The sequence below is a fragment of the Mchenga conophoros genome, linkage group LG17 (genome assembly GCF_057382185.1).
Source record: "Mchenga conophoros isolate Kocher_MC1m ecotype Shallow Benthic linkage group LG17, M_conophoros_male_GT1.1, whole genome shotgun sequence".
Taxonomy (NCBI): Eukaryota; Metazoa; Chordata; class Actinopteri; order Cichliformes; family Cichlidae; genus Mchenga; species Mchenga conophoros.
The window spans coordinates 340,065-358,196 of record NC_140542.1 but is presented as its reverse complement, the minus strand read 5'-3'; positions in this window follow the sequence as shown (position 1 = coordinate 358,196).

Genomic DNA, 18,132 nt, shown 5'->3' with positions numbered 1-18,132 from the left:
GATAATTTCGTAGCAGCTTTAATAGCTCACCTGTTTAGACTTTAAACTGAGGTGTCAAGATTAAGGGTGCAGGGGAGGTCGACAAATGTGTCTTTATTGGGAAAGAGTTAAGGCTTACAGTTTGCATTATTAGGGGCAGATGGACTGACAGATGGATGGTGACCCATGTGGCTGTAGCTGCTAGCTTCACCTGAACTGGATATCTGGACCGTGCTGTTGGAGCCTTTGGGAGCATTTTTAATGCCAATAATATGGCTGCTGTGAGGTCACTGTACTAACAGACTGTAGGATGCTACTGAGCTCTGATTAACGGGTGTCTGTGTGCCATACAGGTGTGGGGATCATCAAAATTAGGCTTTAGTTAAGCTTCAGAGGAAGTGAAGAGCTGAAAAGTGACTCTGGTTTGAGTTTCCCTCTCAGCACTGGGAGGACACACATGAGTGCAGCCTGTGGACTGAGTCATGATGTCCGGATAACTCATTGCTTTTAATGTCTTTGTGATGTTGTACAAGCATTAATTCCCTGATTTGATAGTCCTTTAAATGACTCCATTAACATGCTGCGTCTGTTTCTGTGTGCTAACCGGGCTATGCCTTATTTCATTCCATCCTAGGTGAATATTTGTCTTCCTTTATCACACTCGAGCTGTTTATTGTGACGGTGTGTCAGCTCTTCCTGTCTGTTTGCTGTAACAGCGACTTTTATGCTCCCCTCTTGAGATTTGATGTTGCTTTTTACAAATTCAAGCAGCGCTGCTCCAATTTCATGCTACGCACTTATGTTCCTCTTTCGCTTCTGGATAAATATTTGTCTGGTGTGGCCTTAAAATAGCAATGCAGATGACACATTTTTACATTACCGCTGGTGATAAGTGTGATGGGCTGTCAGTGGGTCGCCTTAGCGAAATGTTGCATCCCAAATCCCCTCTCAGCTGCACTAATCTAATGTGAGAAGAGGGAGGGGGAGGCTGTTAACTCGAAGACCAGCGGCTGAGGTGACTGCTTTTGTAACCTGCAGAGAGGAGGTCGGAGCAGGCTTCAGACAAACTGGTGACCTAGATGGGATATGAAGATATGAAGTACCTTCGGCTCTTTATTCCAGATCATGCTATGATCTTATATGTCTTCTGAATGACCACATGCTGCCCTGATCCTCATATGAAACATCGAGTAAATGATTCTACAGCGTCACAATGAAACGAGACAAAAAGAGCTCGCTCCTCATTAGTATGAGACCAGCAGATACTTCATGAATCAGTGTGGGATTACGTGAAGAAACAAATGTTGCACATTCACAGCTATAACATGAGAAATACCAGCCAGTTGCACCTCCACATGTTCAGCATTGCTGGTTCTCACAGTTTAGATAAGGTAATTTCTTTTTACAAGCCTCCAGAGTTTCTTTAATAGCTTCTTAATTCCTTTTTATGTGCAAATAAAGAAACATGAACAGTTGCTGTTGTTCACATGAGTGAGATGTTGAGGTTGCTCGACCTTAGAGAGGACAAAGAGGAGGAGACTCATCGGGCCTCCTCACATGGCTGGGAGAGAACAGGTGCATGCAATGGAAGGCTTGTAAAGATGTGGCTGGTGGAAAAAGTGACGCAGACGTGAAGCTCACATGCTACAACAGGTGATGCTAAGCTGCTGCTGCTGTTCTGCTAACGACTGACGGGAGGTTTAAATTTCCTTCATGAAAGTTCCAGTGGACAGATACTGCAATAAAAACCTCTCACTTTATATTGACATTATTACACCTGAAATATGTGTTCATTGTTCATCTGTTTGGGATTAGTTTCTGAGGTGGATTGATTCACATTTGGTACCTTAGTGTATTGGACACAGTGAAATGAGATTGGTAGAACTTATTTGTTTTTTTAAAGTTTTCACTTGTAGGGTTAATTCCACTTCTTTTCTTGTGAGAAAATATCCACTGATCACCGTTTGTGGTCAGTTTAATTCTTCCTCTGGTGTTCCTTTGGTGTTTGCATGGAGATGTTTTCTGCCTCTTTCTTGTGTTTTCTGATTGGATGTGCATTTTTTGTCCACACTGTGGGTTGAAACAGTCAGAAAAACATGATGTAGAAACTGAACCCACTTAATGTGAGTGTAAATCTTTGTGATTTGGTGCAGCTGCTTGAGTGCAGCAGACTTCCTAACGCAGCTCCTCCCACCTTCGACTTGCGCACGAATCTAGTCTGTGAAACCTGGAGACAGCTGTGTGATTGGTTTGATTTTGGTCCTGAAGCTGACAGACACAGAACTAAAGCTACATCACCTCAACCATGAAGCAGACATGTTTGGGTCTAATCAGACTTTAACTCATAGAAAACTGCAGATGTGGCTCCTTTTGAGTCAAACATTCACTGCTCTGTGAGTGTGAGCAACCAGCAGCCACAGAGTCACCTGGGTTCACCTGATGAATGAAGTCCAATGTTCACTTCACTTTATGTTCTGCTTTGATCTCCACCAGCTCCACGGGAAGAGATTGGTCAGTGATTGGTGTTTTGACTCTCCACCCTCGGCTCCTCTTACAGCACAGCAGAGGCAGCGCTCAAGAAAGGACAGATGTGAATATTTTATAACCTGATATGATCCACGACGGTAACGTGACACCAGACTCCTTTCACTGCTGTTCGCCGAGCAGAGGTCAACATCTCAGAGGATTTCATCATCTTACAAAGTCTGATACAGTCTAAATTTAAAAAACAAAAACTGTATCTAACCGACACGGTGAAGGACACATCTGTCCATCACTACAAGACTCTGAAAGTGTAGAAGAGCATCAAGGATTTTAATACTGATGAAGCCACAAGCATCTGATCTCATGCATGAACGCAGAGTAACAGATAGAGAAGAAGAAGGACTTATGGACTTATGTGCTCTTTACTGTGCTGTAATAACCCACCCAAGTTAGGTCTGTGCGTGGGAAACACTGCAGACGGTTTGAAGACTAAAAGCAATCAGCAGCACATATAAACACTCACACTTACAGCTTATATCTTGCATACAGAAGTCAGTCAGCATCCACAAGGCTCAGCAACCAGAAACATTTATTAAAGATTAACAGAAGAACTTATGGTTAATGCTGAGAATCTGATTGGTCATGGGGACATCTCAGGCCCTCCAAGGTTTGGAGGCCTATCTCCCCCTACCACCACTTCCCCTGCCAGTGGCGGACTCCCTCAGACATCGGTGCGTTGGTGGTTCTTTGTGTCTGGGGATGGGCATCCAGGTACACACCGGCTCACTCCTTGGCGGCCGCTTATCGGGGCCTGGAGCCTGGGGCTCGCTCGGGCCACTTCGGAGGTGGGGTGCCCCCGGCCTCTCGGCCTGGGACTCGGTCACTCAGGCACAGCTGGCTGCCGGCGGAGCTCACGGGCGCGTCACTGCAACCCCCCCCCCCCTGGCTTCTGCTCCGCGGCTGCTGAGTGAGCCCTCATCTGGGACTCTCCTCAGCTCTTTCTGGGACAGTGGCGCGGCTGCCCCTCTGTTGGTCTTCCTTGGTCTCTTGTGTTCTGGGGGCCTCTGGATGTCTGGAGTTTTGATCTCCTCCATACCTGCTTCATGCCCTGGAGGACGGGGCTGTGGCCCCCCCACACCCTCTAGCAGATCATTACATGAAGGAACCTTTTAAAAAAAACAAGCACGTCCATGCTCACAGGTGTACACACAGGTGATCACACCCATAAACTACACCCTTTTTGGCTCTTACCTCAAAGCACACTGTGTTCTGTTGATCTTATGTGCTGCACAATAATGTTTAATATTTAGTATTTACTGTCATATTCCCATATATCATTGTGATGCTGTTTATTCTATTACTCTTGTTCTCTTCTGCTTGTTTTCTTTTTTCTTTCTCAGCAGGTGATCCAGGTGATTGATATATGCATTTTTTATTTCTTTTTTTTTTCTGCTCATTCTGTTGGTTTTTGTCTTTTGCCCTTCTCCCCCGTCCCTCTTCTCAGCTGTTTCTCTTTCCCTCTTTCTTTCTCCCCTTCTTTCCTCCAGCCAAGTCTGTCCCGTATTCAGCAAGTGAAAATAAAATAAACAATAAAAGGTGAATCAAATGGACCATTATGGCAAGGCTGGCATGGTCAATTTGGTAAAGTAAATCCGTTGGGCATCTTTCTTTGCCTTTAGACAACAATTCTGATGGCAAAAGAGCCAAACGGGACAGGCCAAAAAAAAAAAAAAAAGAGAATCTGATTGGTCCTTTTGCTGTGCTGATTTACTGTTTAATAACGCTACTATGAGGCATGGCTCTCACACAGAGGTGATCATCAGTTACTCATTGTTTCAGGTGTTCTTCACTGCCTCTGATCTGATCATTCGTCCTCTCAGACAGCAGGATTCAGACTGGTTCTGGTCTTTTGTTGGACTCCATGCTGGGAGCCCAGTGCTGGCGCTCAAAGCTCTTTCTCAGCACACTCAGGAAGAGATGAAACCCAATCAGCTAGCTGTTTGTTGTGTGCTGCATCAGTCTGTCTGGTGCTTTGTGTTGAGCAAAGGCGGTCGGCTCCGCTCCTCTCTGCCTGAATGCGCTGATGGCAGCTCAGGTAAATGCTGGAACGCCGCAGTGGAAAATGAAACTCGAGGAGACGGCCGGGCTATTAGTCGAGCCGTGTCTGTGTGTCTGCATGTGAGAGAAAGAGGAGAGATGTGTGTGGGTGGATGTGAGTGGGTGTTTGCAGCCTGTGTCAGTGGTGCTCCCACAGCACACAGCAGCTCTCCAAGGTCACTGATTTCCAGCAGACTGACCTGGGCTCAGCACATCATTAGAAAGCAGCATGGAAACACACTTATGTGGCTTTCCAGCTTCATTTCCAGCTTGTTGAGGTCATTTGACCTTATCAGGTAACGTCCCTGTAACAATAATGTTCCTCAGTGTTACAGCTTCTTCAGGATGTTCACTGAAAAGATATCAGTGCATTCATGTTGACGCAGACCAGTACATAAGGGACCAGCTGCCTCTGCTTTACAGTGTGGATAAGAGCTAACTGTCACATAATCGATCAATACTTCTTGCTTTCAGGCATCTGCTGAGGGCTGTGGGTAATTCACCCCACCAGGTCTTGCAGAAATGCAGACTTAGTGTGAATAAAGGGCTCAACGTGTCTCCCAAATAGCCCCAGTGGGAAAACTAGAAGCTCCCACTGCCTGTGTGAGACATCAGGCTCGGGCCTGCTCTATAATGGAGAGAAGCACTAACAGCTAATGCTAGGTCATCAGGAGAGTGAGAACACAGATCAGTTTGCAAAAACCAAATGGGTGAGGTGTGAATAAAAAGTTCCTGCAATCTTTCTATAACAAGGAAAACCAGCCATTGTCTTGGTTTGGCGGGATCCCCTTTGAGGTTGGTTCCTTGTGATGTGCGGCCTCGTTTCCAGCTCTGATCTCCTTGCTCATGTCAAAAAAGGAGAAATTTTACAGAAATGTATATTTTGAAATGCTTGCTTTTCCTGAAACGAAAGACGTTGTACCTGTTCAGGTGACTGAACAGCTGACTGACTAATTTTCTGTTCTCCCTTGAAAAATGCTCCGTAAAGATGAACAGACACCAGGGTGAAGTTGCTCTGTTATTTGCTAATGCTATCCTGGTTAGCCAGCTGCAACCATTTTTGGACTTCTTATATGATCTGTTAGCACAGTAACTTTACAGCAGCCGTATTCGTCACATGATGTCATTAAAAATGCTCCAAAAGGTTCCAACGCATAAACGCAGTGCAGAGATCCAGTTCAGGTGAAGCTAGAAGACAGCTAACCGCTACAGCCAAAGAGGCCACGCACAAGTCTTAATAAACAAGTGAGTTATAGAAACAGTTGTTTTGAAGGGAGAAGTCATCTATAGAAACATGTTTATCAGATTTTTTCTTTTTTTTTATCACAGCGTGGTAAAATGAGAATCAGAGCGTGACTTCCAGGGAGTGACGTAACAATAGCAGCAGCACTGGAAACTGTTCAGAGATGCACAAAGAAAGATCTGCCAAAACTGAATAGGGTCAGGTTGTTGTTTTTTCTCAACTTTTACCTTGTGACAACCTGAACACTCACACACTGCACACATTTTCTTGTGCAGTGCTTGAGTTACAGGTTTGGTGGGACTTTTAATATTCATCCACAGCAATATGCTTCCCATGCTGTTACACCACAGCATACAGTTCATAAAAGTTATTCTAGTGAAAACTGGCACAAATGAAAGGCGATGTCGCTGTGAGAGAAAGTGTGGAGTGCTCTGCTTCTGCTGCTGTTGACGCCTGAAGCTGGGGCTCGCTTGTAAAGACCACATTATGAAAACTTACATTTAAAGTGTGCTCAGATGCATGAGTGTGCACCTCTTCCTCTGGGCAGCCGGCCTTTGCATCATTTACATAACCCTGCCCCTTACCCTTTGTTTTTTCCCTTCTTGTGTCTGTGCCGTGTTGTCGTTGCCTTCGTCACGCGCAGGCTCACTGCCCCGCAGCGAGGCCTTCCACAGGACGGGACACCGTGTCTTTAATGCACACTGACAGCGGATACTGGCTTTCTGCTTGTGTAAGTGCACATACTGTAAGGATTCGACTGCCTTTTAAGGCTAGAGACAGAACTCTAAAAATAGGAGCTGTGAATAATAACGTCAAAACAATAATCTTCAGGACAAAAGGACAATTTAAAGACTCATCTTCAGAGGACAGAAGAGCTGAGTGGACTGGTGTCAGTTTAATGGCAGTCACTGAGATTGAGAGTGGACGGAGAGTCTTTGGCTGAGGAAGGTCATCATGTTCAGATGAAAACTTGGATCTGAGCCAAACAGATAACAGGGATGGACCAGTAACCCTGCACACACAATGTTGAATTTTGGTTCAGACATTCATGATCTGCAGTGGAATGAACCCCAGTGAAAAGTCAGTGAAAATGTTTTAACTCATTTTATGACAAAATACCTGCAAAACATTTAATCCCATCTGCCCCAGCCGCCCTTAGAACTCATCTAAGCACGCTAACATAGGAAAATAACATTTTCCTAAACCACAGTTATATATATATATATATATATATATATATATATATATATATATATATATATATATATATTTTTTTTTTTTTTTTTTTTTTTTTTTTTGGAGACAGGAGTGACCATATTTGGATAAGAACTCTAAGTTATCAGCTAATGCTTCCTTGCAAGGTTATGAGCTGCATCCATAGACTATATGGGAGCACCACAAGGGTGTTTTAGCTGTTTCCTCTTTAAGACCACCATGAATCTTTTTAAGCCGCCTTTCTCCAGATTGGTTACCCCTCATGAACTTGAGAAACCTGTGCCGAAGATCAAAACATTATTGTTTTTATTTTTATTTGACATCATGAAAACATGTAAAAAAAAAAAAAAAAAAGACAAACTTTTCTTTTTTAAAATTCCAGGCATCAAGATGTCATCCTGTTCCGCATCCTCTGTTCCTTCAGCAAGGGTGTCGAACTCCAGGCCTCGAGGGCTGATGTCCTGCAGGTTTTAGATCTCACCCTGGGTCAACACACCTGAATCAAATGATTAGTTCATTAACAGGCTTCTGGAGAACCCCAAGACATGTTGAGGAGATAGTTTAGCCATTTAAATCAGCTGGGACAAGGACACATCTAAAACCTGCAGGACACCGGCCCTCGAGGCCTGGAGTCCGACACCTGTGCTTCAAAGCATGAACCTTTCTCTTAGTGCTGTAAGGCAGTCATGCTGTCTCATTCTATATATTTTTAATACATAAAAACATAATTACTCACTAATGAGTGCGTATTTGTGAGTACAATATTCTTTTTTTCTAATTAAATAACCTCAAAACACAACTGACTGTACCTTTAAGCATTACTGTTGACGATGTTTAATAAAAACAGGAGAGATATGATTTTGAATAAAGCCACATTTGGCACATTTGAAAGGTTAAATATTCACATAAACTCCACTGTGACTTTCTGCCAGAGTGAACCAGCCCGTTAAAACTAATCTTCCTCTCCTCGCTGCTGACTCTGGTCACCCTGATCTTCTTCCTTTCTGCCACAGCCCTGATGTCCTCCAAAAGTCTTCCAGCATCACCTTGTGGCTGAACTGCAGCACTGCAGGTTACTGTTTTTTCTCTCATCTAATAAAAGCAGCATTATGGAATACACATCCCCATATCTGATACACGATCCATCACACCGCTGTGGGAGGGATGCTGTGCTGGCGTGGAGACGAGCCTTGGCAACAGGCAAATACTACTGTGTGTCGCTATGGTAACCTGTGAACTGGTGAGAGGGAAGAGAGAAGGAGATGTCAAAAACTGAGGGTGGAAAATGAAGGCAGAGGAGATGCTACATAAAAAACAGTGATTATGACAACATGTCAGAGAGAATCCCCCCTCGGGATGAGTTCACAAACTGACGATCAAAAAAATCAAATGAGAGAAGCAGGCCGGGAACGCCTCCGGGACACATTCAGTGTTTGTACAGTAAATCTCAGTTTTTATTTCTGTCATCGTCTTTTTTATTATTTTTCCTCTGAGTCAAGTCCCTGATGTGTGACCTGTTTAATGAGCGATAAAATAGGACAGCCTCTTCCTGCTGGGCACTTCTCAGACAAATTCAGTCCCCTCCCACAACGAGCACAAACACATGGATGAAAACGAGGGGCTCTGCTGTCCAGGGTGACGGGCAGTCTGCCCTCAGAGCGCACACTTTCATTACAAATATGGAATCATTTAACACACTTTTATAACCATGGTGTCGCAAAGACAAGCATTACATTTAAACTGGTGCCTTTCTGGGTTCATCTGTGACTTTTAACAATAGAAGAGCAGCTTTTACCAGCCAAGAATGTCACAAAATAAAAGCTGGTCTCATTTGTAAACAACTATTTATCTCCTCTCGGCTTCATGGCTGTAACTTCCTGCACATATTCAGCTTTGCTTTTCATTTGAGTTGTGCTGTTTGTTCATGTTGGCTTTATGGTAAATGGCCTGTATTTGTATAGCACTTTACTTAGTCCCTAAGGACCCCAAAGCGCTTTACACTACATTCAGTCATTCACCCATTCATACACTGGTGATGGCAAGCTACATTGTAGCCACAGCTGCCCTGGGGCACACTGACAGAGGCGAGGTTTATGTTCTGTGTTTATTAATATAAGTTAAGGTGAATATGTTGCAAAGCACCTTGGGTAATGTAAAAGAAAGAAATGTAAATGTAAATAAAAGAAAGAAATCAGGAAAGAAATCAGTCCGATTCTTCTCTTCATGCATCATTTTATGTGATCTGAGTCATCAGAGACTCGTTCAGCTCAATCATCATGTTCACCTGTTAGAAATATGACTGTGCCTCAAGTGCCCAGCAGAACATTGCTGACTAAGTGGGAAACATTGACTTCATAGCAGAGATGCTTCCCCACTGGAGATGTTTTAGGACAGGGGTGTCCAACTCCAGTTCTCAAGAGCTACTGTCCTGGAGATTTTAGATGCATCTTTGTTCTGACACACCCAAATCAAATGGATGGCTTGTTACCAGACCTTTGCCAAACTTGATGGCATGTAATGTAATCCATTAGATTTAGGTAAAGCGAACCAGTCAATGGTGTCAGTTCCTTCATCCTGAAGGAAGTGTGTGCATACTCTCCACATGAGGTCAGGCATTGTTGTGCACCAAGAGGAACCCAGGACCCCCTGCACCAGCATAGTGTCTGACAGTGACTCCAAGAATCCAGATGGCTGATGGCAATCAGGGGGACGTTGCCTAGCATGTAGAGTTCTGAGGTCCCTCCACAGATACGTGTTCAGTTAACTATTTAGGATTTACCTCCCTAGACACTTACCCGCCACCAAATGGGTCATGCTGAACTACGTAAAAGGCAGACATCCTCCACGGCTTCTCCAGAACCATTCACATCTGTCACATGTGCTCAGGGTGAACCTACTCTCATCTGTGAGAAGCAGTGTTGGTCAAGTTACTTGAAAAAAGTAATCAGTAACTAATTACTGATTACTTCCCCAAAAAAGTAATCCCGTTACTTTACTGATTACTTATTTTTAAAAGTAATTAATTACTTAGTTACTTAGTTACTTTTTAAAAACACGATTTACAACCTGAATAGGTGATAAAGCGATAGCTCTTTCAGCCCAATTCTACTTTTTCTGCATAATCCATCATACAAAATGTAATCAAATGGAAAAGTCCCTTTTTAAAACTTGTTTTATTAGTTTTAATCTTTTAACTTTATGCATCAAGCAAAGACATTGCGAACGCTTCCTGGCCATCCAGTGTAGATGTTAGTGAAACTGTTGGGAAGGCAGCGTTAGAGAAACGTGAACATTTTATTTGTACTGTATAATCCGCAGATTCTGACAGAAATCTGCAACTATCCTTTGAAGCACTGCTCCTCTAAAACAGCAGTAATGATAATTATTAGGCCATATGTAAATAACAAAAAGTTAAAGCAAAATTGGGAAACGTAAAGTCCGAAACAAGTCTTTATATTAACGGCCATCAGTCAAACGATACTGTTTGGTCTGGGTCTAAACAGCGCGCGTTGTGTGTGACGTCTTCTTTTGCGCATGTGGGCCGCTTTGAGCGTTCACACTAGAGCGCGTTTGCTGTCACATTTTATTTGTAGTGTGAACAAGCAGACAAAAAAAATCGGATTTGATCAAAAAATCGGAATTGAGCATTAAGACCTGCAGTGTGAACGAAGCCTTAGAGACATGCATGCCAGTGAGCTGCTGGAGGCCAGTTTGTAGCTCTGGCAGCACTTATCCCATTGCTCCTTCCATAAAGGAGAACATACTGATTTTGCTGATGGGTTAAGGCCTTCTATGATCTGTCCAGCTCTCCTAGAGTAAATGCCTGTCTCCTGGAATGTCCTCCATTGTCTTGAAACTCTGCTGGGAGACAAAGCAAACCTTCTGACAATGGCAACCTTCATGCCACCAGCAGTGACCTGACCCTAGTCAAATACAAAACTAGTGAGAAAAGACGAGGAGAGAAAACTGTCAGGGTGCTCCGCCTGTAAAACCATCCCTGTTTTTGGGGTTGTCTCATTGTTGCCCCTCTTGTGCACCTGTTGTTAATTTCATTATGACCAAAGCACCTGAAACTGATTTAAACCCCTCTGCTACTTAACTGACCAGATCAACATCCTAGACGTTTCACTGACTCGATGGAACACTCTGGTTAAATGTTCCTTTAATTTTTTGAGTAGTATATGAGCAGAGTGATTTTTGGTTTTTAGCCTTTGCTGTTCCCTTAATTGCCTCATGAATAAAGTTATTAAAACTGTTAGGTTGAGATAAGCGCTTGCTGTAGCTGCATTTCTGCATGTATTAACATAATGTCCTCTGAAGGGCTGGAAACATGGCTGTGTGTGCTCTTGTTGGGAATTCAATGTGCCGGACGATGTTCCCTCATGCTGAAAAAATTTGTCCTTCCTTTCCTCGTTCCTCTCCAGGGGTGTGTGTGTGTGTGCTACAGCTCTCTGCGGGGTTTGAAGTCATCTGGTTCAGTTTAAACAGACGCTGCAGTGTAATGTTCAAAGCTTTAATTTTTGTTGTGCGTTTCTTGTAGTTGCAGATATTCATGTTCAGCGTGTCAGGTACAGGTATGAATGTAAAACTCCTCTAACAACGGCTTTCTGTTCCACTTGATTTAACCCTTTAAGACCTACCATAGAACCAAGTCTGCCAGAGCTTATCTTTCTATTTTTAAAAGCTGTGGTACCATTTTAGGGAGTATTTCAAGTTGCTATACATTGCAGCCGTTATATCCCAAATTTTAATAAAATGTATGCATTAATTCCATAGTAACTACATAAATTGCAAAAAATGCAATAAACTAGAAATTTTTTTAAATGTTTTTTGTTTTTCAAGTTAGAGAAATTTCAGCAGTATATCCCTCAAAACGGTAAATGCAAAAAAGTTACCCAAAATAGTTTCCAACCACGGGAAATTTATTTTGAGTGTCTTCATAGTTTTATATCGGGGCGATCGTGGCTCAAGAGTTGGGAGTTTGCCTTGTAATCGGAAGGTTGCCGGTTCGAGCCCCAGCTTGGACAGTCTCGGTCGTTGTGTCCTTGGGCAAGACACTTCACCCGTTGCCTACTGGTGGTGGTCAGAGGGCCCGGTTGCGCCAGTGTCCGGCAGCCTCGCCTCTGTCAGTGCGCCCCAGGGTGGCTGTGGCTACAATGTAGCTTGCCATCACCAGTGTGTGAATGTGTGGATGACTGGATGTGTAATGATACACCAATTTCTATACACTGTAGGAAAAACGAAAACAAATATTAAGATGCAAATTTGGGGGAAAAAAGCATTTGCATCAACACAAGCTATTTCTAACAGTGTAATTTGAGTTCTAAACATCCCAGAAACTATACAGAAAGCCATAAACTCAAACATGAACTTTAAAAACGCCAGAATATATTTGTAAATGCCTTATAGGAAAAAAACTAAATTTTCTGTGAAAATGAAGTCACTTCCGGTTTTGGGGAGGTAATGGCGAACGTCAGATAGATCGCGCTGATGTCTATTCCAACGTAGGAAGTGTTATGAACAGCTGATCGGATCGGCAAGGCATGTTTCTCGAATATTATGTTTTTGTTGCTGCAAATGCTTTTTATGCAATTTTTGCAAAGCCATATGTGGAAGGAAACCATGACCTATGACAAGCTGATGGCATAAGATGTAAGTACAATTCCTCTGGTTTTATATGCATTTTTTTTTTTTATTGCGCTAGCTTATGTGGTTGCAGTTCTACCAGGCTTAAAAAATAGTTACACAAAATGGAGCGTGCCCACTCCGGCTGGCCAGTAAAATATTTAGCAGAGAAGAAGCTTACAGCAAAAATACCACCAGTTGTGCAGCTCTTTGAAGCCTCCGTTAGCTCTTTTTCATTTTTAAGTGTTAGGGCATGTTAATACCACTGACCATGGCTGCTAACAAAAATGGTAATCTAGAAATATGGTAATTTGCAAATCAAGGTAACAGAGAAACTCTATTTGAAAGTTATTATTCAAAACTTGCAGTCCTGCTGATGTCCAGGAGAGGCAGCAGTGAGTCAGTCCCCTTAGACTCCCGTCTACAGCAGAAACCTTTACAGCAGAAATGAACATGTTTACAGCCTGATACACAAACTGTTTGGTCTCTGTATAGCATTTAAAGTTTGCATTTTTAAGGTCGTGGCCTATTTTAACTGACAGCTTCACCTCTTCTTTAAAGTCCAACGGTTCAAATTTGTTTCTTTTTTTTGTAGCATTTTTGATGCTTCATACCTTCATCAGTCCAGGAGAACACATTTAAGCACCAAGAATCCCAAACTGAAGACTAAATGTACATTTTGTTCAGAACGGTTCTTTTTGGGTTTTTTTTTACCAACTTTGAGTGTCAGTACGTTGAATCTATCATAAATTTTACAAACTGCAGCTATCTGATGTCTGTGACGTAGAGGAGCACAAATATGTGTGGGTACCCCGGATTTGTTCTGGTTGGTCTGATAAAGGTTTAAATGCCATATCACAAGCTGCAGTCCTGTGAGCATGCCCACACACTGTGGCTGGTTTTAAAGCACAGAGAGGGGCGGTGTTCATCTTTGAAATACAGCCTGTGAGGTGATGCTAGCTCAGCTTTCGTGGCTCTAACCACAGTGTAAGCAGGTTCCTGCAGGCCTGCTGTTGCTGGCACAAGTCGCACAGGGTCAAATCTCATCAGAGCTCAACAGCATCATGACACAAAGGACAAACCAACAGAATGATAATCAGCTGTTATTTAACGAGCTTCTGCCTCCTCCTCAGGACTTTACATCCAATAGCCCCTCCACGTTGGTGTATGTCTGTGTGTGTGTGTTTGCTTGTGTGTGTGTGTGCGAATGCGTGCGTGTGTGTGAGAATGAGAGAGAGAGAGAGAGAGAGAGAGAGAGAGAGACAGAGCAGAACACTTAAATCCTTTTTTTAAAATGCTTTTCACTCTTAATACCCTTGCTTGAGAGAGAAGATGAGTGATATTCACTCAGAACAGGAGGGGTGGTGGTAATGGGGGTGGGGGGGCTTATGGACAGCTGTCAATTAAAAAACCCTCGACACAATCAGTTTTCTGTCCCTTCCATCACACCGATCCATCTCAGGTGGCGTCCTACCCTTCTTCTCCCTCCTCTCCTCCCTTATCCCTCCTCCCTCTTCTCCTCCCTCCTCTCTTCTCTCCTCCCTGCACTTCCTTTATGACTCTGATGTCTGTGGAGAGCAGCAGAGGTTGTTGTTATTATTTCTCTGAGGCTGTAATCCCCTCTCTTCCCCCTGCAGCCTCTGTTGAATTATTGTAGATTTGACTGTGTGTGTGTGTGTGTGTGTGTGTGTGTGTGTGTGTGTGTGTGTGTGTGTGTGTGTGTGTGGTTAATATCCTGTGTAGGCTGCTGTGAACAAGCACAGATTTTTTTTTTTTTGTGATCTGCATCCCCGAGGGTTTTTGAACACATGCAGACACATTGAGGTGGGTGGGATGGAGGAGGGGAGGCCCTCACCCTGTGTGTGTGTGTGTTTGTGTGTGTATGATGGGGTTTACCCAGGGTGCACGTTAAAGCTGGAGGTGCAATACGTGACCAGTGGAGACTGATGATTGGCCCACAGCTCCTCCAGTCGCAGTCACCTTTTTCTATATATCTATATCTATATATATCTATATCTATATATAGATATAGATATAGATATATAGATATATATTAGTGCTGACAAAAGTCATTAGTGCTGACAGCACTATATTTTCTGTAATTAATCTTAAACTATCACTGATTATTTCTGTCTTGGTTTTGATGATTTTTCCTAAACTGTGCTGAATTCCTAGACAAATGTTCAGTACTTTAGCTCCAACATTATTTACTTCTCCATGATTAAAGTTTTAGCACTTTATGAGCTTTGAGTGGAATGATTCCTGCAGGAAAAAACGATTCCTCCGGGTTCCAGGTATGAATCCAGAACCAGGTGCAAAAGAAGAAATGAAACCCTGATGTGAACCACTGACCTGTGAGCAGCGGGAACGCTCATTAGCTTTTAAATGTTAAAAATTAGTATTACAGGAGCTCTTGGTTTTAAAGCATTGAGCATGAAAGTGTCCTCTAATTATGTTTATGAAGCTAATATTTGTTTTAAGCTTAGCTGATTGTGGATTTTAAAGCTTTGAGTTTTCTGAAAGCGAACCAGCAGATCAAACAAAGTTTTTCAGCCCAGCAAGACATTTCTGCTCAAATGGAGAAAAGAAGTGAAGCAGAGGTAAGGGCTGATCTTCAACTTCATCTTCATCATCATCATCATCATCATCATCATCATCATCATCATCATCATCATCATCATCATCATCATCATCATCATCATCAGTGCGCCTGCAGCCTCGCCAGGTAAATATCCAGCAGCCCTTTCTGTGCAAGCCGGTGTGCTGAGAGAACATCACATCACGCCTCAGCATCAGCTTGCATCACAAATGCAAAACAACACGCTCCTCCTCGCTCTGCTGCAGCATCCTCTGTCCACTCCAGCTCAGCGCTGTGATGTGCACTCTCATGCCTTAGCACGCAAACTGGTCCTCACAGAGACAGAAGTACAAGCGTGCACACACACACAGACACACACAGGAGGAGGAGGCAGATAGATAGGAATCCATTTTAAATTGCTGCCATGTTGACGCTGATGGTCAGTTTTTCTGCAAGAATGATCTCAGACTGAATTTCAGACCACAGTGCAGAGCATCCTGAAGGACCTGGACTCCAGATTCCAGGATTCCAGCTCTGTTTTAATGAGCTACATCGTCAGCCTGAAACGCTCTGCCTGTTTGGGCTGAAGCTGAACTTGGCCTCCTCCTACACATCAGCATCTGCTCACAGGCTTGCTGACAAATCTCACCAAACCAATCATACTAACAAACGCTGCCTCGACCTCCACCAAGCACACACACACACACACACACACACACACACACACACACACACACACACACACACACACACACACAGCTCTTTAAATCCCTGCTCGGCTATATTTCTCAGCACTGATTTCCAAATCCATTTAGCAGCATCTGCAGCCTTTTCTGCACATAATCTGCGTGCACGCTCTAAGCCGCCACAGAAACTGTTACTTTAAATGAGTGGCACGCATGACGTGGTGTCCTTGATTTTCCTGCTTGCACATGTCCTCTCTCTGCGTTATTATGCAGGCATCTGCTGTCAAGACTTCTTAAACTCATCACAGTGCTCCCCCCTCCACGCCACTCTCTGCATGCAGCCCTGAGCCTATAAACACACACACATATATTTAACACACACACATGCAAGCACTCCGTGTGAAACCTACACACACGTGCACACACACACACACACACACAGATGTGGTGATGTGAGGTTGGTGACGCTCCCTCAGGTGTTGCAGAGTCTGACTCAGGCCTACTGTCATCCCAGCAGTGTGCTGCTCGTCTCCACATGGGTACTGAATCTGACATTTCTCTGCTACTGTACCGATACACACACACACACACACACACACACACACACACACACACACACACACACACACGGTTCTGTGTCTGGAAGAACCCACGCAGATAAATGTTTCTGGAAGAACGCAGAACTTTGAGCTGTTTCTCGTGTTGTCTGTCTCCTGGTTTCCACTTCCTGTCTTTCTTGCCTGTTGCCTCTGATTCGCTGATTGTTCCCACATCTTTCTCATTCTTCCTTCAGCCCAATGGAGGAGTCGAGGAGAGGAACTGAACATGCACAATCTGAGAAATAAGAAGGGGAGTAGTTTTGTGTTTTTCCTTCATCATTTTCTCTGTTTGTGCTCTTCATCGTCCTCAGGTGTTCCTCCATTTAATGTTGTTCTCTGGTTTGTTTTGTTGATGCTCTGCATGCTTTTGTGTCCTCTCTGTGACCTTCATTTCTTTGTCAGGGGGACAGAAAGTACTTTGATGACTGGCACCAATCAGACGGCCGATCTACCCTGACCTGCAACAAACCAAAGAACAATAATCATATGAACACATGATAACGTGATAACAGAGTCAGCATCAGAGAGCTGCAGCTGTAGATATAAGCAGGTGTTATCTGCTGTTCATAGGCTGGAGGGTGAATCATCCAGCTGTGCTCTGGCATTTATTTGGGGTGTTTTCATCCTTTGTGTCCTTTTTGTTTCATAATGCTCGAGTTGATTGTTTCTTTTGTTGCCTTTATTTGATAACAGAACAGTGAAGACAGGCAGGAAAGTGAGTGCTGGTCAGACTCAAACTCCAGCTGCCACACTCCAATCATGTGGCTTATGGTCACCTGCCCACCACTGAGCTTTTCTCATTTCTTCAGCACTGTTGTTATCTCCTTTATTGTGATGGGTTTGTTATCTCTCAGTCCTCTTATTAAATAACTGGACAAAATTTAATTGTTTGCAAGTTTGTTGGGTTTTTTGTTGTCTCTCTGCTGTAGCATTATTTTAGCTAAGGCTGGTCAGTCTTCCAGGTGTGGACCTAACCACAGATGCCAGAATAAGAATACTGTGTGCTGATGGGAGGAGGCAGGAACTTGAAACAGAGAGAAACCAAAGTCCTAGGTGAGGTGTTTCAGGCACTGGGAGGAGACGCTGGAGCAGACACAGGACATGGTGATTTGATCTGGGATAGGAGCTAGAGCAGGCTGTTCGATCCACTGGGCTGGACATAGAACCCCAAATTGTTCCTGATGGGTTCATTGGGGTGAATGTAAGATAGAAACCACTCTGGCTGCTGAAGCAGAGCAGAAAAGGAGTACTAAATAACAACCAGTCCTTTAGGTCTGAGGAAGGCCTCAGTGTCCCCCAGAGGAGCCATTGGAGGTGTCTGCCCCTTCTTCTCCAATGACTGGAGCAGAGGAAGTGTCCAAAAGAAGATGGAACCAAAGTATACACACAACAAGTTGCTCACAGCCTCTGGATCCTTGTAACACTTACTGATCTTTAAACAGATGAAAAACCGGTGCTTCTCTGGTATTTAAAAGTAGATTTGCTTGTCTCTGTGCCTCTGCTGTGTTTAAATGAGAACTTCTTTGTTGTGTGGCTGACCTGCAGACCTGATGCGTGTCTGCAGTTTTTTTAAGAAGCTATGTTGTTGTTATCAGCTGCAGAAGCTCTGAACTGTGTCTCTGTAAT